Source organism: Somniosus microcephalus, chromosome 9 (assembly GCF_052327205.1).
Source record: "Somniosus microcephalus isolate GS21.2 chromosome 9, FLI_Smic_1.0, whole genome shotgun sequence".
Taxonomy (NCBI): domain Eukaryota; kingdom Metazoa; phylum Chordata; class Chondrichthyes; order Squaliformes; family Somniosidae; genus Somniosus; species Somniosus microcephalus.
In genome coordinates this window covers 7,053,320-7,076,248 of record NC_140995.1, presented here as the reverse complement: position 1 = coordinate 7,076,248, position 22,929 = coordinate 7,053,320, and the positions used below count along the sequence as shown (strand labels likewise).

At 45.8% G+C, this 22,929-nt stretch overlaps 1 protein-coding gene across 4 annotated transcripts in view; it reads left to right on the top strand.

The window, feature by feature from the left end:
* Window positions 1–22,929, top strand: part of greb1 (growth regulating estrogen receptor binding 1) — a 345,678-nt gene that overhangs the window by 135,996 nt on the left and 186,753 nt on the right. The window contains exon 2 of one of the 4 annotated variants that reach the window (XM_085996300.1): window positions 82–177. The exons of the other annotated variants lie outside the window; for them this stretch is intronic. The gene's annotated coding sequence lies outside the window, so the exon portion shown is untranslated. The remainder of the gene's footprint in view (window positions 1–81; window positions 178–22,929) is intronic. 4 annotated transcript variants of the gene reach the window in all.

Below are 22,929 nucleotides of genomic sequence, written 5' to 3'. Positions count from 1 at the left end.
GGATTTACAGTGAGATATTGCACATTTCTATATTTTGGATTTCTTCGAGTGTTATCTGATTTTTGCTTTTCCTGAATTTAGGCTACCAGTGCAGCTAGCTGCCGTTTTGAGTTAGGGCAACATGACCCAGCAAATACTTCTGCTATCACAAGTGAAGACTGACATTTGAAAACACAGGTTTGCTGTCGATGTTTTTCCTCTCTGGGTCGAATGGGTATGTAGATGTGAGATGCTAATTGCAATTCTGTGGAGTTTGTGGAACATTTGAGAGTGGGGAGTGTATATTGCTTCTGCAGCTTTACAGTTGCATTTTCGACTTCCTTTCCACACATTTTAAATTGTGGAGTTCAGCGTGTACAGGTCGCTGTGACCAGAGTAAATTTTCACCCTGTTACTATTGATCAGTACAGTAGGTCAAAGTAATCATCCAGATTCTGGTTTTTCAAAAGAACAGGGCACATGAAACCAAAACTAAAAAGGGCAGTCCTTGCCAAATTTTATTGGTTTTTTTTTTTTGCGTAAGGAACCGACCAGCAGCTTTATCTATAAATTGTATATAATGATTGGGAGCACCCGCAACTCGCCGGCTATGTTCAAATGAGGCAAGGACCTGAAAATGGTGCAGGCCTCCCATCACCAACTCCGAGCACACTGCCAGGCCGCGCGCAGACTTTGCGCCCATTCCGCATTGAAGAGGAAGTTCCCTCTCCCCCTTTCTTTTGGGTGAGGTGTTAAACTGAGGACCCCCGTCTGCCTGTTCACGTGGACATACAAGACGAACAGGGTGAGCTCTCCTTGCCAACAGTTGTCCCTCAACCAATGTCACCAAACAGATTAACAGATTGTTGTTTGTGGGCCCACACCAAAACCTACCCCAAAATCTTTGGCCTAAAAATTCGGTTGCTTTGCGCCTCCTGTTAGCGCCAGCACCGGCCCCACTCTGCCATCCCCGGCCTCCTCTCCAGCTCCCCCGCGGCGTGCCGGCTGTGCTTCATGAGCCCGGTACTTCTCTTGAGTGCCGGGCTCTTTTGCCGGCACTCTGATCCCTGGTGGCCCAGCTGGGCCCCGGGTCACGCTGCGCTAGGCCCCTCCCCTTTTAAGAAGGGGAGGACGGCCTGCAGTACCTCAGCGCGACGTGCCGCAGAGCGTGGCGCTGCTGCACGTAGCACCGCGATATTCCCTCGCAGCGGCCCAAGAGAGAGGCGGGGTGCTTCCAGTAGCACCCTGCTTCCCTGCTGGGACGCTCCCGGTAAATTTCGGCCACGGGGGCACAAATTTTTTCGGGCCCAGCGAAGTTAGCGCCCCAAAGGGGGACGCGACTCAATTTTTCCTCCTTTGTGGTTAGAATAAGATTGGTATTACAATGGTAGGTGTCTTGGAGCTCATAAAATCATAGCAAATTTTAAAGCTAAATAAACATATTTTGGTGCAGTCAGACCAGTGTGTTGAAAAGCCATCGTGCTCATTTCATTGAAGTGGAGATGGCGGAGATAAAAACAAAATGACAAAGAATTGAAGTTGAATTAAAGCTCGTGCTTCTGGAAATGAGACCCTACAGCGAGGACCACTCTTGGATGATTGGGGACCTGATCTAGGAGGGAATCGAGGCCTGGCATTGGGCAAAGAGCAATATTTAACCCCAGAGTCAAACTCTCGGCACCAAACTGTGCCGCCACAGACTGGCCAAGGTTGAAACTGGCCTGTGCAATCAAGGTCGACACCAGCTATGATATCACAAAGTCTAACAGTGATAGAATCATAGAAATTTACAGCACAGAAGGAGGCCATTCGGCCCATCTTGTCCGTGCTGGCCGACAAAGAGCTCTCCAGCCTAATCCCACTTTCCACACTTGGTCCGTAGCCCTGCAGGTTACGGCACTTCAAGTGCATTTCCAAGTACTTTTTAAATGTGTTGAGGGTCTCTGCCTCTCCCACCCTTTCAGGCGGTGAGTTCCAGACCCCCACCACCCTCTGAGTGAAAAGTCATTCAATGTTCGCAGTTAATAGGTTTTCAAAGTTGCTGTCGGCTAGTTGTGGGAATGTTGGCAAAATAAGGAAGCCCACCATATTTGAAATATGTGAATAGGTCTCAGTATTTTGGAAACCTGTACCCTGAAGATTCTGCATCAAAGGATTTAGAAAGGTTGGGATCACAGGAAAGTCACCAGATGTACCGGAATGGAACTCCAAATCCAGTGAAGAAGACGCTTTTGAGGAATTGAGTATACAGAGGGTTCTGGTGCTGTCTAGGATTTTGCTGAGGGCTGGTTGAGTTGTTCCAGTTAACAGTGATGATGAGGAATAAAAACTGAAAATGTTGGATGTACAGAACGGGTCAGCAGCTGATAAGAACATAAGAAATAGGAGCAGGAGTAGGCCAATTGGCCCCTCGAGCCTGCTCCGCCATTCAGTAAGATCATGGCTGATCTGATCCTAACCGCCAATCTACCATGACAGGACTATCTCCTGAATCCAACAGAATTAGACACACGAAACAGGAGCAGGATCAGGCTACACGGCCCCTGGGCCCGCTCCGCTACCCACAGGGCCATGACCGATCCGAACCTAGACTCATGTCCAAATTCCTGCCCGCTCCCCGTAACCCTTAATTCCCTTTTCTTCTAGGAAACTGTCTATTTCTGTTTTAAATTTATGTAATGATGTAGCTTCTACAGCTTTTGGGGGCAGCATATTCCATGGACCTACCACCCTCTGAGTGAAGTAGTTCCTCCTCATCTCAGTTTTGAAAGAGCAGCCCCTTATTCTAAGACTATGCCCCCTAGTTCTAGTTTCACCCATCATCTGGAACATCCTCCCTGCATCCACCCGATCCAACCCCTTCACAATCTTATGTTTCAATAAGATCGCCTCTCATTCTTCTGAACTCCAATGAGTAGAGTCCCAATCTACTCAACCTCTCCTCATATGTCCATCCCCTCATCCCCGGGATTAACCGAGTGAACCTTCTTTGTACTGACTCGAGAGCAAGTATGTCCTTTCTTAAGTATGGACACCAAAACTGTATGCAGTATTCCAAGTGCGGTCTCACCAATACCTTGTACAACTGAAGCAATACCTCCCTATTTTTATATTCTATCCCCCTAGCAATGAAAGCCAACATTCCATTGGCCTTCTTAATCACTTGCTGCACCTGCATACTAACCTTTTGAGTTTCGTGCACCAGGACCCCCAGATCCCTTTGTACTTCAGTACTTTCCAGTTTCTTGCCATTAAGATAATAACTTGCTCTACGATTTTTCCTGCCAAAGTGCATAACCTCACACTTTCCAGTATTGTATTCCATCTGCCAAATCTCTGCCCACTTACTTAGCCTGTCTATGTCCCCTTGCAGGTTTTTTATGTCCTCCTCACTCACTACTTTCCCTCCCATCTTAGTATCATCTGCAAACTTTGATATGTTACACTCGGTCCCCTCCTCCAAATCGTTAATATAGATTGTAAAGAGTTGGGGACCCAGCACTGACCCCTGCGGAACACCGCTGGTTACTGATTGCCAGTCTGAGAATGAACCACTTATCCCAACTCTCTGCCCTCTGTTAGATAGCCAATCCTCCACCCATGCCAGAATATTACCCCCAATCCCGTGATTTTTTATCTTAAGCAATAATCTTTTGTGTGGCACCTTGTCAAATGCCCTTTGGAAGTCCAAATACACTACGTCCACTGGTTCACCTTTATCCACCCTATATGTTACTTCCTCAAAAGAACTCCAGCAAATCTGTCAAACATGACTTCCCCTTCATAAAACCATGCTGACTTTGTCCTATTAAATTATGATTATCCAAATGTCCTGTTACTGTCTCCTTAATAATGGACTCCAATATTTTACCTACCACAGATGTTAAGCTAACCGGTCTATAGTTTCCAGCCTTCTGTCTACTGCCCTTTTTAAATAAGGGTGTTACATTAGCAGTTTTCCAGTCTGCCGGGACCTTTGCTGAGTCCAGGGAGTTTTGGAAAATTATTACCAATGCGTCCACAATCCCTACCGCCACTTCCCTCAAGACCCTAGGATGTAAGCCATCAGGTCCAGGCGATTTATCCGCCTTGAGTCCCATTATTTTACCGAGTACCACTTCCTTAGTGATTTTGATCGTGTTTAGCTCCTCCCCCCCTATAGCCCCCTGTTTGTCCAGTGTTGGGATATTCTTGGTGTCCTCTACTGTAAAGACTGATACAAAATATTCATTCAGTGTTTTTGCCATCTCCATATTTCCCACCATTAATTTCCCGGTCTCATCCTCTAAGGGACCAACATTTACTTTAGCCACCCTTTTTCTTTTTATATAACTATAAAAACTCTTACTATTTGTTTTTATATTTTTTGCTAATTTACTTTCATAATCTATCTTCCCTTTCTTAATCAATCTTTTATTTTTTGCTGTCTTTTAAAGTTTTCCCAATCCTCTATCCTCCCACTAGATTTGGCTACCTTATATGCCCTTGTTTTTAGTCGAATACTATCCTTAATTTCTTTACTTAGCCACGGATGGCTGTCTTTTCTTTTACACCCTTTTTTTCTCAGTGGAATATACTTTTTTTGGAAGTTGTAAAATAACTCCTTAAATGTACACCACTGATCATGTATCGTCTTACCCTTTAATCTATTTTCCCAATCCACTTTACTCAATTCCGCTCTCATACCTTCATAGTCTCCTTTATTCAAGCTTAGCACGCTTGTTTGAGATACAACCTCTTCACCCTCTAATTGAATATGGAATTCAACCATGTTATGGTCACTCATTCCAAGGGGATCCTTTACTAGGACATTTTTAATTGTGAGGAGTCCTTTGGCATTGGCAATTCTGAGCGACTGTGTTAAGACATACCAGTACCCTTTGGTTGTTGCTGTTTGTTCTGCACTGTAAATCTGTTTTTGTATTTTATTTTTGCAGTATTTCACTGGTGGTAGCATCGTTAACCAGTACCAGTACTGGGATAAGAGGGAGCTGTTCCGTTTGGACGGGCTTCACTTGAACCATGCTGGGGCTAGAGTCCTGGCAAATCGAATAACTAGGGCTGTAGAGAGGGCTTTAAACTAAATAGTGGGGGGTTGGGGGGGGAGGATCCAGGTGTGAGCGGGAGTTTAAAAAGTCAATGAGAAATGAGAAAGCAATAGAGCAGGATAGAGATGGGGGAAATAATAACCAGAGTGTGGCAGGAAGGGACAGAATGTTTAAAAATAAGAGTGCAACAGAAAATGGGGCCAAAACAAGTAGGAATGGTAAGACAAAGTTAAATGCTCTATATCTGAATGCACGCAGCATTCGTAACGAGATGGATGAGTTGATGGCACAAATAGATACAAATGGGTATGATCTGATCGCCATTACAGAGACATGGTTGCAAGGTGACCAGGGCTGGGAACTGAATATTCCAGGGTATATGATAATTCGGAAGGATAGACAGAAAGGAAAGGGAGGTGGGGTGGCTTTGTTGGTAAAGGATGGAATCAGTGCAGTGGTGAGAAGTGATATTGGCTCAGAATATCAAGATGTAGAATCGGTTTGGGTGGAGATAAAAAATAATAAAGGGAAAAAGTCTCTGGTGGGCGTAGCAATATTGTTGGACAGAGTATAAATCAACAAATAATGGAGGCCTGTAAAAAAGGTAAGGTAATAATCATGGGTGACTTTAATCTCCATGTTGATTGGACAAATCAAATTGGCCATGGTAGCCTTGAGGAGGAGTTCATAGAGTGCATCCGGGATGGAACTAACCAGGGAGCAGGCTATCCTGGATCAGGTACTGCGTAATGAGACAGAATTAATAAATGATCTCATAGTAAAGGATCCTCTAGGAAAGAGTGATCATAGCATGGTTGAATTTCAAATTCAGCTGGAGGGTGAGAAAGTTGTATCTCAAAGCAGTATCCTGATCTTAAACAAAGGCAATTACAATGGCACAAGGGCAGAACTGGCTAAAGTGAACTGGAAAAATAAATTGAAGGGTAAGACAGTTGCAATGCAGTGTCGGACTTTTAAGGAGATATTTCATAACTCTCAACAAAAATATATTCCAGTGAGAGAGAAAGATTTTAAGAGAAGGGAGCACCATCCGTGGCTAAATAAGGAAGTAAAGGATGGTATCAAATTGAAAACTAAGGCATACAATGTTGCCAAGATTGGTGGGAGACCAGAGGATTGGGAAATCTTTAAAAACCAGCAAAGAATGACTAAAAAAAAAATAGAGAGAGAAGATGAATTATGAGAGTAAACTGGCAAGAACCTTTAAAACAGATAGTAAGAGCTTCTTCAGGTATATAAAAAGGAAGAGGGTAGCTACAGTAAACATTGGTCCCTTAGAGGATGAGACTGGGGAATTAATAATGGGGTACGGGGAAATGGCAGAGACTCTGAACAAATATTTTGTATCTGTCTTCACGGTAGAAGACACTAACAACATCCCAATAATGGATAATCAAGGGGCCACAGGGAGTGGGGAACTAAAGACAATCACTATCACTAAGGAAATAGTACTCGGTAAAATAATGGGACTAAAAGACGACACGTCCCCTGGACCAGATGGCCTGCATCCCAGGGTCTTAAATAAAGTGGCTGCAGAGATAGTGGATGCATTGGTTGCAATATACCAAAATTCCCTGGACTCTGGAGAGGTCCCAGCGGATTGGAAAACCGCAAATGTAACACCCCTATTTAAGAAAGGAGGGAGACAGAAAGCAGGAAACTATAGACCAGTTAGCCTAACATCTGTTGTTGGGAAAATGCTGGAGTCCTTCATTAAGGAAGCAGTAGCAGGGCATTTGGAAAATCATAATGCAGTCAAGCAGAGTCAGCATGGTTTTATGAAAAGGAAATCATGTTTAACAAACTTGCTGGAGTTCTTTGAGGATGTAATGAGCAGGGTGGACAAAGGTGAACCAGTGGATGTGGTGTATTTGGATTTCCAGAAGGCATTCGATAAGGTGCCACATAAAAGATTACTGCATTAGATAAGAGCTCACGGAATTGGGGGTAATAGCATGGATAGAGAATTGGCTAACTAGCAGAAAGCAGAGAGTCGGGGTAAGTGGGTCATTTTCCGGTTGGCAAACGGTAACTAGTGGGGTGCCACAGGAGTCGGTGCTGGGGCCTCAACTATTTACAATCTACATTAATGACTTGGATGAAGGGACCGAGTGTAATGTAGCCAAGTTTACGGATGATACAAAGATGGGTGGGAAAGCAAGTTGTGCAGAGGACTCAAAGAATCTGCAAAGGGATATAGACAGGCTAAGTGAGTGGACAAACATTTGGCAGATGGAGTATAATGTGGGAAAGTGCGAGGTTATCCACTTTGGCAGGAAAAATAAAAAAGCAAATTATTATTTAAATGGAGAGAGATTACAAAATGCTACAGTTCAGAGGGACCTGGGGGTCCTTGTGCATGAAACACAAAAAGTTAGCATGCAGGTACAGCAAGTAATCAAAAAGGCAAATGGAATGTTGGCCTTTATTTCAAAGGGGTTGGAGTATAAAAGCAGGGAAGTCCTGCTACAACTGTACAGGGTATTGGTGAGACCACACCTTGAGTACTGCGCACAGTTTTGGTCTCCTTATTTAAGGAAGGATATACTTGCATTGGAGGCAGTTCAGAGACGATTCACTTGGTTAATTCCAGAGATGAAGGGGTTGACTTATGAGGAAAGGTTGAGCAGGTTGGGCCGATACTCATTGGAATTTAGAAGAACGAGAGGTGATCTTATTGAAACATATAAGATACTGAGGGGGCTCGACAGGGTAGATGCAGAGAGGATGTTTCCCCTCGTGGGGAAATCTAGAACTCGGGGGCACAGTCTCTGAATAAAGGGTCACCCTTTTAGAACTGAGATGAGGAGGAATTTCTTCTCTCAGAGGGTCGTAAATCTGTGGAATTCTCTGCCCCAGAGAGCCGTGGAGGCTGGGTCATTAAATACATTTAAGGTGGAGATAGATAAATGTTTGCAAGATAAGGGAGTGAAGGGTTATGGGGAGTGGGCGGGGAAGTGGCTTTGAGCCCGAGATCAGCCATGATCTTATTGAATGGTGGAGCAGGCTCGAGGGGCCAAGTGGCCTATTCCTGCTCCTATTTCTTATGTTGTTAAGGAACTGTACCAATAGTTAAGGCAACCAACAAAATTATACAGTGTAGTTTGTATTTGGGACATTTCTGAGAGTTACGATAAAGCACAAAGAAAGCCGTGCATTTATATAGCACCTTTCACAACCACTGGACGTCTCAAAGCGCTTTACAGCCAATGAAGCACTTTTGAAGTGGAGTCACTGGTGTAATGTGGGAAATGCATCAGCCAATTTGTGCACAGCAAGCTCCCACAAACAGCAATGTGCTAATGGCCAGATATTTTGTTATGTTGGTTGAGGGATAATTATTGGCCAGGACACCGGGGATAACTCCCCTGCTCTTCTTCGAAATAGTGCCCCGGGATCTTTTACGCCCACCAGAGAGAGTAGACGGGGCCTCGGTTTAACGTCTCATCCGAAAGACGACACCTCCGACAGTGCGGCACTCCCTCAGCACTGCACTGGGAGTGTCAGCCTAGCTTTATGCTCAAAGTCCCTGGAGTGGGACTTGAACCCACAACCTTCATGACTCGGAGGCGAGTGTGCTGCCCACTGAGCCACGGCTGACACTATACAAATGCAAGTCCATTTTTCTTGGAAACTAGACTGACAAAAACACAACTAGATTCAAGACAACTGAACAATTTATTCTCCTTTCATCTGAAAACTCCCTCAAACTGATTATTAGATGTCAGTCTCGGATACTTTTGTTTAACAATACAAGAATATGTAAAGTGAAGTTCATTTACCTTGATGTGGCATTAAAATGTTATTGACCATGCCAGTTGGAGCTTTTAAAACGTTTGGGGCTACATGTCCCTTGAGGTCACATGTAGTGGGTCTGCATTGTATGCCTGAACTGGCACAAATCATCATTTACCCTCATGAGCAAGAAGAAATCACATTGCAACCTTCTTGGCACATATTAGCCATTAGAAACAGATTTCAGACAGACTGAGGAAGAGCGATGATCCCAAAGGATGAATAAGACCTCGGCGATCAGTTGCACTCGGCAACAGAATTAATCAAGTCAAGTTTGGGGATAATGTCAGCAGTCATCTTTATTGCCTGACAGTAGAATAGTCTTACAACCCTTTCAACCACATAACTTGTAAAATGATTTAATTCCTAAAGCATTTTGTCTTTGCCTCTCCAATGTCTTAGTGGATAAATGCACCCATGGTGATAATAAACTATACAGACCAGAAGGTCACAGGTTTGATCTCTGATTCATGCTAAGTGATCTCAGTCAGGGTAGGAGTTGGAATGATGCATCTAGCTCCAAAGTGCTTGCCTAGGGAGGGGGAAAATCAGGCAAGATTCCCGTTTTACATTGCTGACTAGTAATTCCAACTGGAATGTGTGTGTGGGAAAAAAAAAAGCAACTTGCATTTATATAGTCAGATAAGCCGTTGACACTTGTGTTTAATCAAGGGATATGGAGACAGGGCAGGCAAGTGGAGTTGAGGTGGAAGATCAGCCATGATCTCATTGAATGGCGGAGCAGGCTCGAGGGGCCATATGGTCTACTCCTGCTCCTAATTCTTATGTTCTCACATTAAAAATGGGCATTTAGGTGATGTACCAGTGATTTACTGACACCTCAAGAATGTGTCGGTACATTTAGGCTCGAAGAGGAAAAGTTTGGGAGAGAGAAACATTCACCCTGCTACCAGAAAACACACATGGAGCGAGCTGGAGCAAAATCTGCCCAAAGATTGGGAAGCAGCGAAACCTTTGACGGTCAGAACTCCCTGTATCTTCAGGGACCTCATGACTGAAGAATACCTTTTTAGGTTGGTTTGCAAGGGTGACATAGCCAAGGCCCGTGGCAACATTGCTAGACAAACTGGCACATTTACAGACCAGAGTTGCAAGAGGTACAAGAGATATAGCTGCTCCTAAATTAGTTCCAGGTCTTGCTTCAAAGTAAGCCAGTCATTGACCGAACCAACAATGCCACCAAGAGTGTTGTGTTGTAGTAACCTACTAAAACAAGTTCTAAACAATGTACAATAAAATAATTGATTTTAACACTCAATGGGGGAAAAATTCAGTTGGTTTGCGCCTCCTGTTAACGCCTTAAGAGGGCGCTAATGGGGCGCAAAGCAACTAGCACCCGGGCGCAGCGATATTTGCGCTGCTCGCGAAATTAACTAGACATTTTGTGGCGGTGCTAAACACTACCGCCACGATCTCCTGCGCCGGCAGATCGTGACGTCAGTCGAGTACACAACGCCCCGGTAGCGCCCGGGACCGGATATTGAGTGGCGCCGCCTGCCGCTAGCAACGACAGGTTGAGGGGAGCATTTGACAGTCAGGAAGGGACTGGAGGAACGCTATTTAAAGGTGACCGCTTCCTGCCTTTTTTTGTTGGTGACATTTTTGCACCACGCATTCTGAGAGAGAGAGAGACATCACAGAATCACAGAAACCCCACAGTGCAGATAGAGGCCATTTCGGCCCATCGAGCCTGCACCGACACATATCCCACCCGATCCCCGTAACCTGTGTGAAGGAGTTTTGCATACTGAGCAGCACTTTGCAGGTTCCTTTTAATTTGCCCTTCCTTGTATCGATTTAGAAGAGACTGTGGGGGCTGCACTCTGAGCTCTTTCCCTGGGTCTCTCCATTGTTCTTTCCAGCAGATTTGATGTACAGGTCTCTCCAGGCCGAGATTCAAGGCTGCAATGAGCAGGATGTGAATGGAGAGCAAGATCGACCCTCCCCTTTAAGAATTGGCCGGTGCCAGTGTGTCTGTGTTCCATTGCTGACTAACATCACATGAGCTTCGCCAGCGCTCTGAGTTAGCGCCTCGCTCCTCGGTCTTTGCGCCTTAAGACAGGCGCAAAGCGCCTGATTTAGCGCTCCAATCACCTCCAGGGGTGATAAAAGCCAAGTTTGCCGTCGGAGGCGATAATTAGCGCCAGGCGCTAAACTTTGCGCACGGCCGATAATGGCGCCCCAAACGTGGCGATACTGAATTTTCCCCCCAATGTGAGGTATTTATCCACTCGTACAGGAGTATAGATATATATAAATTGTTGGCAACTGAATAACTTAATTGAACAAATGATCATAGAGCATAATACAGGCTACTTCTGAAGAAAACTAGGCTAAATACATTTATTGATGCCAGCAGAAATTGATGAGTAGTAGCCTTTCATCTCCCCTTGATTTGAATTCGTATTGAGTTTAATTTAGGACTGGTTCAACCTTTGAAGGCTAACCATAATGGCCCAGAAATTCGGGTCGGAGGCTTCCCGCGGGTGCAAGCCTCCGACCTGCACTTACCTAGCGCGCCGGCCGTTGTGCTGTGGGCCCGCGTGGGATTCCGATCCTGGGCCTGCTCCAACTGCCGGCGCACAGTGCTTGCGTATCCCAGGGGCGCAGTTAGTTCGACAGGAAGACCTGTCAAATCTATGAATACAATTCAGCCCCAAAATATAACTAAAACTTCAAATAAATTTTAAAAATCACATTTTTAAAATAACTATAAATTACATAAAATAACTATTTTAAACAATAATTTAAATTTTTGAAAAAATTAATTAGTTTCTAAAAATAAACTTACCTTTCTTTAAAGTATTTAAAAATAATAAACCTGTGGAAAAAATGTTTTAAATTTACTTAATTCACCACTTACTTTGTTAAAAGCAGGCCTTATGACTGCTTTTTAAAAGCATAGCTCCTGGAGACTTACCCTCCCGGAGAAACCTGCAAAAAAAAAACGGAAGTTCCAGGCGTATGCGCTGCCTCTCCGGCGTACGCGTTTGACCTGTGAACCCCTTCCTTTAAGGGAACGGAAGTTTCGGTTTCCCGCGCATGCGCAGTGCATGCACGAAACCGGCACTTTCGTTGGGCCTACACGTGAGTACCCAGCGCGTACTCGCCCGTGGGGACCCAAAGTTCTGGCCTAATAGATTGTTCTTGGAATATACTGTGGGACAGGCTGACTTTGAGAGTGCCATTTTAAAACTAATGTTTTAATGAAAGTAATTTAAATAGGTAATGAAGGTACACACTTTAAAACAGTGCAAGCAGCACCCAGGTTAATAGCTACCCTACCTTAGCTTACCTTATATTTTATACTTTAAAATCAGTTTCCAATTACTGATTATTAATAGTTACAGTGAAGTTATTTGGGGGGGTAAATTCAGTTGCTTTGTGCCTCCCATTGGGGAGTCTCTCGGACTGTGGCAGTGTGCTACTTGTTGCACAGCCTCGCACTCCAAAAAGGTTTGCACATGGATATAAAAGAATTACCTCAGTAAGGCAATGGGAAGACATCAATAGGACATGCAGAAAGCGAAGACGGTAGAAACTTGTAAGTGGAAGATGAAGTATCTCTTTACTAGTTTTCACTCTTAGCTATTTGCCGTTTTGACCCATTGGACCTGCTTGTTCTGATAGACCATGTACAACTTGTACTATCCTGGATTCTCCCCAATATACTTCATCTCCTGGGGGGGCCAAAAATTCCAAGAAGTTAGAACGGTGACATTTATTCCCAACTCCCAGGAGTATTTGAGAGGAAACTCCATGATATTAATCTAACTTTACAATCTACATTATTCATCTCTCACCAGTTGCATTTCTGAGATAACCCTCACATAGCCTTAAAAAGATCGCGACCATAGTATTCCGTAGAATATTTGATCATCTAGGGCTACACTTTTGTGGTAAACCACTGTTTGTATTCCACTGTGTACATGCCTGGACATGCCTCGGCTGACTCCTCCCACGAATCCAGGTATAAAGGTGACTGCTCCCCAGCCCTTTGTATTTCTGGACCGGTCGACCACTCGAGGCAGACCTTCATTCTTTTGTTAATAAAAGCCTTTAGTTACTCTCCTAACTCTCAGTCTTTTATGAGTAATTGATAGCGCATCAACTTTTCTTTAGTGATTCCAACTTAGCAAAATATTTGTCCAGCATTTTTTTGTAAAATGAGTTTTCTTGGGCATAATATCAGCTGGGTTTGGTGGAAGTCGATTTCACAAACTCTGTAGGGGCAAAAAAAACTTATATTAAGACTTGCTGTCAATTTGTACCTGTATCCTGTGGTCTCACCATCACGTCTTAAGTTAGATAAACCACGTATACTTCTGTATTTTAAATGCTGTTTTCTGTCTTTCTTTCCAATAAAAATCAGTTGAATTCTGAGTCTCTTCATCGGATTTCAAGTCCAGTAGTGGAGTCGTCATTGTTCACTTGAACAGAAGGGATTATGGGGTGGCTCGATAGAGGTGTTTGAAATTATGAAGGAATGGGACAGAGTAGATAGAAACACATCGGGCAGGATTTTCATTGGGCCGTGGAGTCGGGATTGGAGGCGTGTGGGGGGTTAAAATCCCGAAATCGGGGGGGCACGAACCCAACCCGCCTCCATGCCAGTTTCAAAGGAAGCGGGTACCCGACTCGCACTGGGACCCGCCTCCCCGAGGCGGGACGGGGATTAGTGCCAATTAACTGCCTGTTAACAGGTAGTTTTTAGCCTAATCCTTATTTTCATTCCTGAAGTGTGGGATTCCCGACGGCTCCAAACCACGCCAAGTTAGCGAGGCAGGCCGACGGGTTGAAGGGCTTGGAGGGGTCGAGTTGTCCGGTGTTCAGGTGAGTGATGGGTGCATGAGTGCAAAGGTAAGTGTGTTTGGTGTGTGTAAAGTGTTTAAAGAAGTTTTACTTACCTTTACAGCCTTCCTTCCTTCAGGTCTCGGGAGTCCCTCATCTCACCGGCACAGAAAGCAGAATGGCCGCGAGCTGTCAAAATCTGCAGCATTCAGCTTTCTGTTTCGGAGAGATCTCTAAATCATCCTGAGAGGAAGGAATTAACTTGGAGTACAGATTGCCAGTGTTTGACAGCTTCAAACAGCTGTGAAATGCTGATATTTCATCTGTCAAAAGGTCTTGACAGATGAAATATCAATCTGTGACGTCACCTGTTGCTGGGTGGCCCTTAATTGGCCTGCTGAGCCCGCTGGGCGGGCTCAACAAGGTCAGTCAAGTGAAAATCGCATGGGTTGGCCACAACTCGATGGAGGCGAGACTACAACCCCGAAAGTTGTAGTCCCGCCTCCTCAATGAAAATCCAGCCCATGGTTTCCAGTGATTGTGGGACCTAAAATGAGGGGACATAGATACAAGATTAAATGTGAGAGATTTAGGTCTGAGAGCAGGGATTTTTTTTATACAGAGGGTTGTAAGGCTGTGGCATATACTACCAGAGTTGGTGATTAAAGCAGAGACCATGTCAACATTCAAGAATAGATTAGACAGGAGGTTGAGGGAACGAGAGCTAAAGAGATGTGGGAACTGGGTGGGCGTATGGAATTAGAACTACAGTTGTGTGGAGGATAAGCAGCAACACGGACTGGTTTCATTTCTATGTTTTATGATGCTTGTCATTATGAGTGGGTTCTGAATTAGGTTAGGCTAACTTGTATACTGAGGTATTGATGCAAAACATATTGGCCTGGGATTTGCGGTGGGTAATGGCGGCAAACTGTCAGCGTACGCCGTTATTACCCCTCTGAAACTGACCGCAACTTCAGGATGTAGCGCATGCGCATCTAAACACGGAAATCTGAAGTTGTGATCAGTCATTCACTGCTCCGACACTGGCTGAGGTGTGGACCCACCCCACCCCCAGCTTACAGCCAGCAATCCGGGAAACTGATGATAAACTCTGGCTTTTCCGCGGTAACATCGCTGTTAAATACCCCATTAAATGTTGAGCCTTGTTGGAATAGGTGTAACTGGGGTTTTAACAGCGTATTGACTGATGAACAAACGTTCTGGCCCTGAAAAACTAATTTTTATATTTGTGGAGTATCAAATTTCTCCATTAGGATAAAAAATTACAATTTAAAAAAAAGTTTATATAAAAAAATATATTTTAAGTTTGTTCATGATATTTCAGCTTCAACCTTCTGTGAAAGCCCCAATCTTTTTTTTGCTCTCCTGTAACATTTAATAAAAAAGTGAGGATAAAAGCAGCTTCTCATTTCCTGGTGGTGCTGTCTGTGAGAATTCTTCGATGTGATTGGCTGCTTAGACAGCTTGATGACATCACTGCAGCATCGCCCTAGGAATCCCCTATTCACGGCGCTGCAATCAATTGAACGTTGAAAAAGCCAAACTTCTCGCCACGGAGATCACGAGATCTGTGTGGGCGGCTTTCTTTGGGACCAGTGGCGAGCGCCTTTGCAAATTACAGGCCGTGCTTTTTAAACTAAGTATAAAACAGAGCTTTTGATTGGAAGCTTTATTTCCAGGGGCTTTGTTGAGTAGAAATGATTGAGAGAAGTAATTATGTACAGTATTGAAGTGTGATTTGAATTGTATATTATGGAAGGGACAGGTCAGGAAAGCAAATGAGCTGAAGGGCATTTACTTCAATTGTTATAGACCTCAACTTCCAGCAAATAATTACAGATTAGGACCCTGACACATTTTGTTTAGATGTGTTCAATTAAAAAAAAAAAAATTGTTTTATGGGATGTGGGCGTCGCTGGCAAGGCCAGCATTTATTGCCCATCCCTAATTGCCCTTGAGAAGGTGGTGGTGAGCTGCTGCCTTGAACCGCTGCAGTCCGTGTGGTGAAGGTGCTCCCACAGTGCTGTTTGGGAGGGAGTTCCAGGATTTTGACCCAGCAATGATGAAGGATCGGCGATATATTGACTTAGGAGGGGAACTTGGAGGTGGTGGTGTTCCCATGCGCCTGCTGCCCTTGTCCTTCTAGGCGGAAGAGGTCGCGGGTTTGGGAGGTGCTGCCGAAGAAGCCTTGGCGAGTTGCTGCAGTGCATCTTGTAGATGGTACACACTGCAGCCACGGTGCGCCGGTGGTGGAGGGAGTGAATGTTTAACGTGGTGGGTGGGGTGCCAATCAAGCAGCCTGCTTTGTCTTGGATGGTGTCGAGCTTCTTGAGTGTTGTTGGAGCTGCACTCATCCAGGCAAGTGGAGAGTATTCCATCACACTCCTGACTTGTGCCTTGTAGATGTTGGAAAGGCTTTGGGGAGTCAGGAGATGAGACACTCGCTGCAGGATACCCAGCCTCTGACCTGCTCTTGCTGCCACAGTATTTATGTGGCTGGCCCAGTTAAGTTTCTAGTCAAAGGTAACCCCTAGGATGTTGATGGGGGATTTGGCGATGGTAATGCCGTTGAATGTCAAGGGGCGGTGGTTAGACTCTCGCTTGTTGGAGATAGTCATTGGCTGGCACTTTGCAGGGTAGAGTAATTTTAGCGATAACTGGCTTGTTATCTCAGATATAGAGCATTTGCAACTCGTACAGTTATGTTAAAAATATTATCTAGGAATGTAGTGGGAGAGACTTTAAGATTGTATTAGTATAATTTGAAGGGATCAAAATTAGTCTTGTATCCAAACCAAGAGGCCCAAGGATGGCCAGGAATTGGTTCCTGAGCCCTCGTCTACATATTCGGGACGAGGTGCTGGGGAGACGGAGCGAGCACTTCTGTTCCTCCTGACATCACAAAGCATTTAAAAAAAAAAAAGAAAATTAACAACATTTACCTGTAATTGGCGGCCGCAGGGAAGAATTCTGAACAAAGTGGGCCCGACACCTGCCGTGATCGTCTGTAACCCGTTCTGCAGCGAGAGGTTCTTCAGCAGCCGTTAACATCGCAAAAGCCCTGACGACTGTTTTAGGCGGCTGCTTGGGATGCCTAAAAAAAAAAATGGGCCCCGTGAATTTAGCAGTGGGACCCTCGCCTGCACAGATTGGGCGTAGGCCATCGCACTGCTAAACTGGTACGTTCTGCAGCGAAAAATATTTTATGTTTAAGCTTGGAAATTCCAATTTGTGGTATTTTTACAAGCACATAACACATTCCTGTCAAATCTCTGGCCGCTGTTTAACACAGTTCTTTGTTGAAATAACAGAACAAAGGATTTTGATATGAACACCGTAAGTATTTGTTCATTAATATTGCACAGTTTAATTTCCAGACTATAGTCTATGTATATTTACAGAACCCAATAATGTGGGTAAAATGTGTGCTGCACATTTATCGATCTGTTAGCCATGCTATAATTGTTCACGGTCAGTTTTATTTGTTAGATTTGTCCCTTTCCCTTCGGTCTAATTCTGGGCAGATCTTTGCCGACTCCTCACCTCTGTGGTGCCGGATTTGTGTTGACTATTTTTTCTTTGCCAGTGTACACAGGCAACGGCTCACTTTCTGGTATCTTGGCAAAGCGGCATACTCTGTGTAGGCCCTGCCACATGAGTGCCAGGCCGCTTGACCACAGGGAGACGGGAAGAACGAATCACAGCTGAGCCTGATCGTGTCATCTTATCCAACATCCACGTGTGCACTTCAAGCAGGGTCCTCGGTGTAGTGATGAGGATCAGACCCTCGGTGTAGTGATGAGGATCAGGTCCTCTATAGTGATGAGGATCAGACCCTCGGTGTAGTGATGAGGATCAGACCCTCGGTGTAGTGATGAGGAGTGGGTCCTCGGTGTAGTGATGAGGATCAGACCCTCGGTGTAGTGATGAGGATCAGACCCTCGGTGTAGTGATGAGGAGCAGGCCCTCGGTGTAGTGATGAGGATCAGACCCTCGGTGTACTGATGAGGATCGGGTCCTCGGTGTAGTGATGAGGAGCAGGCCCTTGGTGTAGTGATGAGCGGGTCCTCGGTGTAGTGATGAGGATCAGGCCCTCGGTGTAGTGATGAGGAGTGGGTCCTCGGTGTAGTGATGAGGATCAGGTCCTCGGTGTAGTGATGAGGATCAGACCCTCGGTGTAGTGATGAGGAGCTGGCCCTCGGTGTAGTGATGAGGATCAGGTCCTCGGTGTAGTGATGAGGATCGGGTCCTCGGTGTAGTGATGAGGATCAGGTCCTCGGTGTAGTGATGAGGATCAGACCCTCGGTGTAGTGATGAGGAGCTGGCCCTCGGTGTAGTGATGAGGATCAGGTCCTCGGTGTAGTGATGAGGATCAGACCCTCGGTGTAGTGATGAGGAGCAGGTCCTCGGTGTAGTGATGAGGATCAGACCCTCGGTGTAGTAATGAGGATCAGGTCCTCGGTGTAGTGATGAGGATCAGACCCTCGGTGTAGTGATGAGGATCAGACCCTCGGTGTAGTGATGAGGATCAGGTCCTCGGTGTAGTGATGAGGATCAGACCCTCGGTGTAGTGATGAGGATCAGGTCCTCGGTGTAGTGATGAGGAGCAGGCCCTCGGTGTAGTGATGAGGATCGGGTCCTCGGTGTAGTGATGAGGATCAGGTCCTCGGTGTTGTGATGAGGATCAGGTCCTCGGTGTAGTGATGAGGAGCAGGCCCTCGGTGTAGTGATGAGGAGCAGGCCCTCGGTGTAGTGATGAGGAGCAGGCCCTCGGTGTAGTGATGAGGATCAGACCCTCGGTGTAGTGATGAGGATCGGGTCCTCGGTGTAGTGATGAGGATCGGGTCCTCGGTGTAGTGATGAGGATCGGGTCCTCGGTGTAGTGATGAGGAGCAGGCCCTCGGTGTAGTGATGAGGAGCAGGCCCTCGGTGTAGTGATGAGGAGCAGGCCCTCGGTGTAGTGATGAGGATCAGGTCCTCGGTGTAGTGATGAGGATCAGGTCCTCGGTGTAGTGATGAGGAGCAGGCCCTCGGTGTAGTGATGAGGAGCAGGCCCTCGGTGTAGTGATGAGGAGCAGGCCCTCGGTGTAGTGATGAGGAGCAGGCCCTCGGTGTAGTGATGAGGATCGGGTCCTCGGTGTAGTGATGAGGATCGGGTCCTCGGTGTAGTGATGAGGATCGGGTCCTCGGTGTAGTGATGAGGATCAGGTTCTCGGTGTAGTGATGAGGAGCAGGCCCTCGGTGTAGTGATGAGGATCGGGTCCTCGGTGTAGTGATGAGGATCAGGTCCTCGGTGTAGTGATGAGGAGCAGGCCCTCGGTGTAGTGATGAGGATCGGGTCCTCGGTGTAGTGATGAGGAGCGGGCCCTCGGTGAAGTGATGAGGAGCGGGCCCTCGGCGTTGTGATGAGGATCAGGCCCTCAGTGTAGTGATGAGGATCAGGCCCTCGGTGTAGTGATGAGGATCAGGCCCTCGGTGTAGTGATGAGGATCAGGCCCTCGGTGTAGTGATGAGGATCAGGCCCTCGGTGTAGTGATGAGGATCAGGCCCTCGGTGCAGTGATGAGGAGCAGGAACACTGGGTGATTTTTTTTTACCCCCCCACCTTTCCCCAACCCAGTGATGCTGAGGCCCTTATGCTGCCCCTGCTGCCACCTGGACTGAAATCGGCTAAATCAACACTGGATTCAAACCTGGGGTTTACCTGCTCGGTGTAACTCCGCTCCCTACGGCATGAACCAACTGAACCATCAGGAGTGAATGGCCCGGAATTTGCACTCGGTATGCCGCCAACCCAGGCCAAGTCACTGAATATATTTAAGAAGGAGATAGATAGATTCTGAGACACAAAAGGCATCAAGGGGTATGGGGAGAGAGCAGGAATATGGTATTTAGATAGAGGATCAGCCATGGTCATATTGAATGGTGGAGCAGGCTCGAATGGCCGACTCCTGCTCCTATTTTTCTATGTTTCTAACCCACTAAAAATATCTGGACTTACCTTCAGGTCCTCGGGCTTCGGGTCCTGGGCCAGCGGGCGTGCGCCTGCGTAAAGGCCAACGGATCCCGGGGATGCGGGCGGTTCGGCCACGTCCTCGGGGATCACGAGGGCCAGAACCTCCAATCAGAAAGGAGGATTCCTAATCTGCTTTTGGGGATTCCATTTCCGAACGGAATCCCCGTAAACTTATGAGGAATCCCCAGATAGTTAAATAATTCATACAACTGGAGTAAAAATAAATGTTCCCATTTTCCAATTTACAGGAAACTCTCGATTTACCGGCACCTAAATAACCGGAAATCTCTGTTAACCGGCAAAATTCAGGAGTAGGTTCAGGCGAGTATTACTTCATATTAGTGGCTGTTCCTGGATCTGTGGCTGTGTAACCGGGGTTCCTGCACCTGTTGCTAAGCAACAGGGAAGCCTGGATTTGTTGCTGTGTACGGGGCCCTCGTACCTTTTACTATACCTCTCTGTAATCTGGACTTTTTGATAAACCGGCACCACGTCGGTGCCGGATAAAAAAGAGTTTCCTGTAATGAAAAGTCCCTTCAATAAAGCATGTACAGTAAAAATGTAATTTTTTTTGAAAAATAATTTGTCATTTTAATCCGGACCAAAATTTGCATAAACTAATTTTAAGCGTTTGTGCCTGATTTTTTTACTTTAAAATTTTTAATTTAAGATTTATATTAAGCCTTATGCTGGTGAAAGCAGGCCCTATGCCCGCTGTTACCAGGCGTAAGGGTTTCGTGGGCAGTAGTTGGGCGAATGGCATGTGCGTAAACTTGTGGGGCATTGCAGAAGGCTTACGATGGCATACGCTGTGAAGGCATGAGCTGTGAGTACACCATCAACACCGCAAAATCCCGGCCATTGTTCCTTTTCCCCCCACTCTGTTTCATATGTACTTATTTCTGTCTGTTTTGCTTGTCTCCCTGCTGTTTTTTTTTGCCTTTGCTCTTTTCTCCTTCTGTTCCTGCTGTTTGAGGTTTATTTTCTTTCTCATTGTGCCTACGCTCTCTTTCTGCTCTTTCTACTTTTTTTTTAATATACATGCCTTCTGTCTCTGCTGTTTTTCAGTCTGTTTCTGTTTATCTCAGTTTTATTTCTGTCCTCCCTGCGTCTTGTCTGTGCCGTTACAGGGAATGTCCATAGCCTGTCCGATTGCTGCCACCTCCTCGATAGTTCTTGTGCTGTCGTGTTTCTGGGTCAGATGCCTCACACTGCTGCCAATGTGCTCTGTGATCTCGATCCAGACTTCACTTTATGACTCTTGTTTGAAACAAATTCACCTTTTTATGGCTGACATTTCATATCATGGACATTTTAGCAGAAAAAGAGGAAAAACGCATTTAAAATTGAGATTTCTTATCTGTATCAGTTGATGAGTAAGAAGTTCTGTGAAATACAGGAATCCCTTTTACATCTCTGACCACTGTCATGAGTTGAGTTATTTACTGGATTCCACTCCTCCAAAGACATTAGAATATTTCTACCAATTACATTTACGTTAAGAGGTCAAGGGGGGAAAATTGGGTATCGCCCATTTTGGGGCGCTAATATCGGCCGGGCGCAAAGTTTAGCGCCCGGTGCTAATTATCGCCTCTGACTGCAAAATTTGCCTCTATCGCCCCCTGGAGGTGATTTGAGCGCTAAATCAGGCGCTACACACCTCTCTTAGAGTGCTAACGTCGGGGAGCGAGGCGCTACCTCAGAGCGCTACCGAAGCTCAGGCGATGTCCGTTACCATGGAAGCCAGACAGACTGGCGCCGTCCAGTTCTTAAAGGGGAGGGGCCATCTTGCTGGCCAGCCACTCCCTACTCATTGCAGCCTTGAACCTCGGCCTGGAGAGACCTCTAAAGCAATTGTGTTGGAAGCACTAATGGATAGGCCCAGGGAAAGAGCTCGGCAATTAGGAACCTCAAAAGTGGTGCTGAGGGCCAAACTCCTTCGGACAGCGTTAAATCTCTCCAGATGTCTCACTCCCCCTCAACCTGCGTGTATCAAAGATTTTGCCAAAAAGGCAGGAAGCGCCCGTCTTCAAATAGCGCTCCCCCAGCCCCTTCCCGACTTGAAAACGTTCCCCTCTACCCGTCATTCCTGCGGCAGGCGCTAAGGCAGGGGGTGCGACTTAATTTCCGGTCCAGGGCGTTGCACGCTTGCATGACGTCACTATCTGTGGGCGCAGGAGATCATGGCGGTAGTGCAAAACGACAGGTCAATTTTGCGAGCGGTGTTAAAATCGCCATGCTCGGGCGCTAAGTTGCTAACCAACCGAATTTCTCCTCCCCACCGCCCACACCCCCCCGCCCCAAGATTTTAAAATGCTGAAAAGTATTCAATTTTTTTCCCTGTTATGTACATACATCTCTGGCTGCATTAATGAAATGTAACTGTCAATATAAGCTGTCAATAATCCACCAGTTATTATCCACTCCCATGAGCAGGACATTGTAACCCTGGGTCAGAATGTTTGTGGTTGTTTCCAAGGGTGATGTGCTCTTAATCTTATGACTTTACAAGACAATCGACAGAACAGTCACCAAGGAAAACTACGAACGTATAGCAAGCCAGACAGTCATCTGAGAACACTCTAATTGCATCATTCAGTAAAGCTACTATTTTGTGTAGCTGTTTTGTTATATAATCAGATCTTCAAGAAGTTTGTCCTTATTAGATATCTCGACTCACACACCACTTTTTGTTGTATTCTTTTGGCTTTGTTAAAGGATTGCAGATACAAACCAATTTGTTCCGTCGAGCTCCAACTGTTTTTTTCAAGGTTTGCAAATTCAGACCAATTGGCGCCTTCAATATTCAACATAAATTGTCTGCAACTAAACGACCAGTCTTAGAATAAGTCAATGCGAAGCTCGCAGCCCCAGTCTAGACTAATCCATGTGACAAAACAAACATGCACCAGTAGGCTTCACAGATATTTATATTTCAATGGTTATTGCTGCCTTTTACCTTGGAGAATGAGACGGTCTTGTAGACAGGGTTTATTGCTGTTTTAGATGCGTGCACTCTACTTTTGCACACCTCATTACCCTGTAACATTAGATGTCAATAACCTCCATCGGAAGGGTGTCAAACTCTGCCGTGCCTCTGCCCTGGGCTGTTGAGGACAGGGTTTCCTGTCATTTACCAGCAGGGAGCTTTTGCTGCCCTGCTTTACTTTACTGAGCATGTTTTTTAAGAAAATTCAGAAGGAAAATATAATTCCTCTTTGAATAGCCCAAAGTA